Consider the following 6654-nt stretch of genomic DNA (forward strand, 5'->3'; position numbering starts at 1 on the left):
ACTGGGAACTAAACTGGCTGCAACTTGTCCTTTCATTAGTCTGTTCCCATGGCTTCACAGTCCAGATCTGCTGATAGCCCGTTGGAAAAGATAAGCATGGCAGGGATTAAATCTGACCCAGGTAGGCACCAGTTGTTTCAGTGGCACATTGTCTGCTCCTGCTGTGTTTGCAGGGGGACCATGGAAGGCTTTTCTTTATACAGCTTTAGTGGAGTGTGCCATATTCTTACACCTTGGAAACTGGCTTAGATCCTGTGCAACTAAAAGCAGCAGTTTTATATCAAGATGTAAAACACAAGTGTCAGCTGAAAGTAGTCTCGTCTAGCCTGAAACAGAAAACATTACTGGCAACTGATGTGGGCAGCTGTAAAGATAGTCTCTGATTTGCTTAGCGTATGGGGAATATGTAACAGGAATAGTCTATTTTATGAAATTTAAAAAGTTATTATTTCTCCTCATCTCCTGAGCTAGACAACAATGGCAGACTCACTGATCCTGTTCCCAGTTCTTTCAATAGGTAATTCCCACACCACTGAACACTGGCGCCCTCTTCATTGCTCCTTGTTTACAAGCATTCATTGCTGCTACACATGTGCTCTGTGCACCAAGATCTAAATGGATCTTTGCTTCCTATCAGCTAAACTGAGGAGATTTTTATCAAAGTGAGCACTATATCTATATAGACTGCCTGCAAATTGCTTCCTAACTTTTTCCATTATAAGCTTAAGTTTCTTTGGTCTTTCACTATATGGCATATTCTTCATTTTCTTTACCTTTGTGGTTTCCGGAGTGGTCTTTGGTTATGTATCTATGTCCTTTCCAGCAATGGTGTGGAGCAACATGGGTGGAGGGGGGAAGGAAGAAAAACTGCCAGGGGATTGGGAACACACTGTTGCAATGAATGAGGCTCATGGAAAAGAGTTACAAGTTTCCCTTCTTCCCTGGGAAATTCACACCGGTCCTCTTAAAATGAGAGATGGCAAATTTGGAAATGATGTTTGAGTAGCTGGACTTGTTGTAAAGGAGAGGTAAGAAAATGCTTCTCCTGAACCTTCTTGCTGATTCATGATGGTGAAAGCCAAGCTGTTTCATTATGGTAAAAGCCGAGCTGTTGGGTATTGTGCTGCAGAAGCTGTGAATGTTTTGGCAAAGCCCTGTTAATGTTTCTGGCATTTGTGGTTTTGTTAAACTTCTCTTACTGAGACAAACAGGGTTCCGGAATGAAGACCCTCCACTGTCACCACTGCTTCTGGCTTTGCATGTGATACTGGACAAATCATTTAAGTCCTGGGGTTTTGTGGTTTATAAAACTGGTATTATACGTTATGTATATTTTCTTATCTAAATATAAATATTTATAAATATTTCATTTCTGCTGAGGAGAAATGGTTCATAAAAGCAAGGTAACACTTTGATAGCTTTAGCTGCAGGTTTCCTAACGTGTCTTTGGATTAGTAATTTCTGTTGCGCCCTGTCACTGCAGTGCTTGTGGCCAGCTGAAATGTACACTGCAACAGGAACGTTTCACCAAAATAGGGTTTGATATTTGTATCCAGAGAGGAAAACAGGGGAACCGTTGCCCCAGACAATGCTGTTGTTTAAATTGGAGCGCAGTTGTTCTACCAGCTGTTAAGATCCAAGCTGTTTTCTTTGAAAACTAAGCTATTTTTTTTAACTCAAAACTGAATCTTGAACCTTGACCTGGATATTGGTGAACTAATTCTTCTTAACATGCAGCTTTTAGGAATGTTACTTTCCCATTGGATTTTGGTGTGATAGATGGGTGCATGTTTGGTTTAGGTGTCATACACATAAATAATACTCTTGACATCTGTGATAGCTTCCCTGTCATGTTCTTAAACCTCCCTTTATTCCTCCTGAGTTATTCCAAATGCATTCTAAAATTATTTTTGTTGTTGTTCATGTCTGGGTTTATCATCCTCCCTTTTCTATCTCTTCTGTGGTTTGCAATTTTTATATGCGCTAAATGTTTCATTGTATGAGGGTTGTGTTGATGTGCAACAGCACCCCACATAGTCAAAGCAAACCCAACTGTCACAGTTATTATTGACAGTGATTATAAGCAGTGCGGAGCCTTTCCATAAAACGGGGGATCTGTCCCCTCTCGTTTTGTGACCTGGTGTTGTCTTTGCTCTCAGAAGCGGCTGGGTTTCAGTGATGCTGCATAGATTCTTCAGGGTAGAAGTTACAGTACAAACACGAGTTTTTGACCTCAAAATAGCTGTGAGCTGGAAAGCTAAATCCAGCTCTAATGAATGAAGTCGGAAAGCTGACGGCATTCAGCAATTTCACGGGCTCAGGATATTTTCTAACAAGAAAATTCATTTCTGAGACTTGTTGACAGAAACATCAAGAATGGAACTGCTGCCTTTGCTTCCACCCACCCCAGCCAAGAGTGGAGGGAGGAAAGCAGCTCTGTATAAATAGCTCTGTTCCTGTCGTATTTGTAAATTCAGTGCTTTTTGTGTCAATGACATCACCCTCTTCTCCATGGCAACTCTCTACGATGTTAAAACTGTAGGGCACCATCAGAAAAACTTAAACCAGCAAATGAACAGGTTGATTCAAGATGATTTAATTGAGAAACAGTGGAGGGGGCGACAGGAGGGGGTGGGAAACACGAGCAAACAGGCTCCTGTGAGCTCTGCTGCTCTGGGAAGCTTGCATCTGTAATGACTGTCTCCTGAATCTCTGCCCCAGCTCTTCTTTGTGTCAGTCCTGTGAGGAGGAGGAGGAGGTGGGTGGAAGGCGGGCAGGCATCTTATTCTCCATCTCCGGTGTGTCTGGAGAGCAGCTCTACAGGTGACTGAGCAGGAGGAGCATGACTGACTCACTGCTGAGTTATTTTCTCACTCTGCTCCTCTCCCCCTCCCATCTTTGCTGTTTGTGTTTTCCCTTGGCCCAACAGCTTGTATTTTTCCCCAGGCGCTGATGAGAAAAAAATAAGTTAGCAGCAGGCTTTCTTGTTACCTAATGTTCACAAAAATGCGCCTGTGGTTATCTAGGTGAGGAAATAAAAGCCAACTCTGTAAGAAAGAAGAATTAATTGTCTCTTGGATACAACATCTTTATCTTAAAAAAAAAAAAAAAAAAAAAGTGCTTCTCCTTTCTGAATGTTGTCCAGAAAATACTAAAGGAACTGACATGCCAGGAAATTGTAAATAACTTCTTTATCGGACTACCTATGGAAAATACCTAATTGCCTCACTGGCAGCCCCGCTGGTTTTGACTTGATTTCTAAACTGGCTGCAGTTGGGGGAAGGTGTTTCACCTGCTGCCTTGATTACAGAATTGGATTCTGCTGGGTTCCATTTGGGACCGGAGGAGCAGGAACAGAGTAGTTACATCTGCGGAGTTTCAGCCAGTGTGAACTGTGCTTCAATCAGCTTAATAAATCTGTCCTAGTTTACATCCTTATGAAATCTAAAGCCTTAGAACAGTTTGCCTTCCTTCTTCTGCAGGGTGCCATGGGATCTATTGCTGAAATTTAGCCTGCAGAAGTGTCAACTTGGTATTATATTTTGCATTTTTGAAATTGCATTGCATGAATGCAGCAAGTTATGCAAGATCAACACAACACCCACGGAGTTCGTATATCCAGAAAGGGCCATGGCAATGCTTTCCAAATTGAGAAGTAACACTTTGGCTTGCCTGAGCAACGGAATAATGCTGTATTTGCAGCTCATGGTCTGCAGTTTCTACCTCTACAGGGCACAGGAGTCTTTAATTACAGATTTTCAAAGTGTGGGGCTTTGTTATGTGTGTTCACTCCCTCCCCACCCCAGGGTGAAGTGTAAGTCAGCTGTCCTGCCATTTCAAGGCTTAGTTGAGGGGCAATGTGTGTATAATCTTTATACACTAGAATCTTGATTAGCATCTTGCTCTTGCCTTTTCTGCAAAATGTCACTCAACGCACAGTCCCATCCTCTTTGCTGAGATCACAGCATCAGCCCACGATAAAAAAGGTCCTAGAAAACATCGATTCACTGCGTTACAGAATCTTGATAGTGGTATGTGTCTACAATGAGATCTCATCTGTTTGAACTGCAGGGTTTTAATGCAATGTATCGCTGTGCTCTCCTTTGTCCTCCAGCTGGGAGGGTGTTTCACCTTTGGTGAGCGCTCACACCTGTGCTGAGTGTGAACGAGGGGTGGGGTGCGGCCCCTCCTCCCGCAGCTGGCGCTGGGCAGGGAGCAGCTGGCAGCTCCGGCTCTTCGCATGTGCCTCACACTGAACCAGGAGCTTTCTGAAGAAGCTTTAAGATGAAATTGCTGAGAATTTTTGCCTGAAGCAAGGGATGTTTCCCGTGTTTAAGACAAGCAGCAACCTGCAGTCAGAAGGAAGAAGAGACTGAATTCACTCCAGAAGTATTTCTTCTTCAGAAGTATTTCAGATCTTTTTTCAAGGTAAGACTGCTGTTGTGGGAGGTAGATGGGGCAACAGGGTCCAGCATTCTGAACACTGCAACTGAGAGGACTTCTAAGATTTGCTGTTGTTGTTGTTTTTTACCTGTAGAACTGAAATCAATCTCTGATGTTTCTGGCACTCCCTTTTTAGCCTGGAAATTTAAATCAGCCAATAAGAACTAATTTTCTGAGGTCTGAGGCCATAAAAAAGAGGTGAGGAGGAATGTTTTTAACACTGCCTTTTGCCTGCCTGTATTCCAGTGGTGAATAAATGCCATTGACTCTGCTTCTAAATCGTGTACTCAAATAGAACCATAAGCGTTGCAGGAAGAGTGGGTGAATGAAAGTAAAATTTAGTGAATAGACACGAGCTTATGGTTTACTAATTTTGTTTAGTGCTTTTAAACATTCACAGAGTATTTGTTGTTCTGTAGGGAGGCAATATGAAGATGGCCCTTGCTTTGGAAGCTTGAACTCAAAGGTTTTTAATAGACTTAGTTTGAAGAAATGCTATTGAAAAAAGAGCAAGGAGATAGGACTTTTTTTTTTGAAGCATCTGTTTGAATTACGCCTGAACAACCAGTTTATAGCTGTTGAAAATTGTGGAAAGGCCAGAAAGTAGTACAGAGCTCCTCGTCACAGCTGCAGGCAACTTATTTGAAAAGCCTTATTTAAGGTAGGAAAAAAAACCTTGAATGTATAGAGGTGGCTCTGGAAAAAACTCATAACATCTAAAAGTCTTTTATCATCAGTATCCTGTCCTCCCCATTAGAAACTAAAAACTGAAACTCCTCCTAGCTGGGAACCCTCCAGACTGAGAATTGTATGCTTAGGCTGTGCTTAGGTGTGCTTAGGTATGCTTAGGCTGTGGTGTATAAATGATAGACCTTGATGAAAGCACAGCAGAGCACAAATTTTCCAAAGGTGCTGAAGCCATTAAGGAAGCACTTACTGAGCCTTGAAGTGCAGGGAAGAGCGTAGGCGCGAGTCTATGCTTTCGCTTTGCACACTAATGGATCTAATACTTGTACGCGGTTTCATTTTGCTCTTGGAAAAGGAAAATACACTGTGCTCGTAAAAGCAAAAATATCTCGTGTTTAGGGAAGTGTAGTTTGTAAACTTTTGCACCTAGAGCTGAGAAGGAGGAAGAAGCCTTGTCAAGACTGTGAGAAGTGAAATCAGAAGCGATCTCTGACTTGTTGGCTCCTCCTCGCTAGGTGAGGCACGGACCCGAGCGGTGCCGGGGGAAAGCTGTGCTCTGGGAAGGCTGCGGGCGCTTAGGTGAGATTGCCTGGGGATGGCTGGTTGCGCCAAATATCCTGGCAGGGAATGGGGGCCAGGAGGGCATTTGGTGCCAGCAGTGGTTGCGTAACGTTGTGCTGGCTTGGCCAGGCGCTGGAGCAGTTAATACTGTTGGATGCTGTTGCTGCAGTTTGATTCCACTTTGTAGAAGTAGTTGAGATGAGGATATTCCTGCCAGCTTCGCAGTCAGAGTCATCAGTTCTGCCTCCGACACTTGGGGAGCATGAATGAATAACTCTTAAAACATTCATCTAGGGCAGCTTCCAAGAATCCTGTGCGCCAAAGTCTACAATACATTGTGATCTGATTCATTATCCCGGGATAGCAAAGACTTTGAAGAGGTGTTTACCCAGCGTCTGGACATACTGGACTTCAAGCTCCCAAAGAAAACCTGCCTTGGCAGCTCCTGGGAGTGAGTTTGGAGAGGACGGGGGGCGATGGGCGGGCAAGCCAGGCTATAGAGCAGCAGGGAAACCAACGTGGGACATCTGTCACTACATGCTGTGGGCTGGTGCGTGGGACGGCGAGCAGCCAGCGTGGCTTTGGGGGGTATGGAAGGTGCTGCTGCTTTGGGCAGAGGCACTTGATGCCAATTTAAACTGGAATTCTGCATAACCTGTGTTAAGCACCTTATGATCTTCCATGGGGTGGTTCTTTACCTCAGTAAAATCTTGTATTGCTTTTTGCTGACGGGCTTTGGTGGGAGAGGGGGCTTTTTCCAGTTCCTGAGAACTGGGGAGAGAGGGATGAACAGGAGGAAGCAAATGATACTGCTGGAGGAAAAAAAGCACAGCAAGCTAGATAAAGGTGATCCTAACTGAGGAGGAGGATTGCTGTTTAATTAAAACTACTGCTAAAACCCAGGCTCTTAGTAGTAAAATAAATAATAGCAGGACATGAGTAATTCCTCTCGGGGGAATGTCG

This window comes from Streptopelia decaocto (assembly GCF_964273445.1).
Source record: "Streptopelia decaocto genome assembly, chromosome: 7".
NCBI classification, from domain to species: Eukaryota; Metazoa; Chordata; class Aves; order Columbiformes; family Columbidae; genus Streptopelia; species Streptopelia decaocto.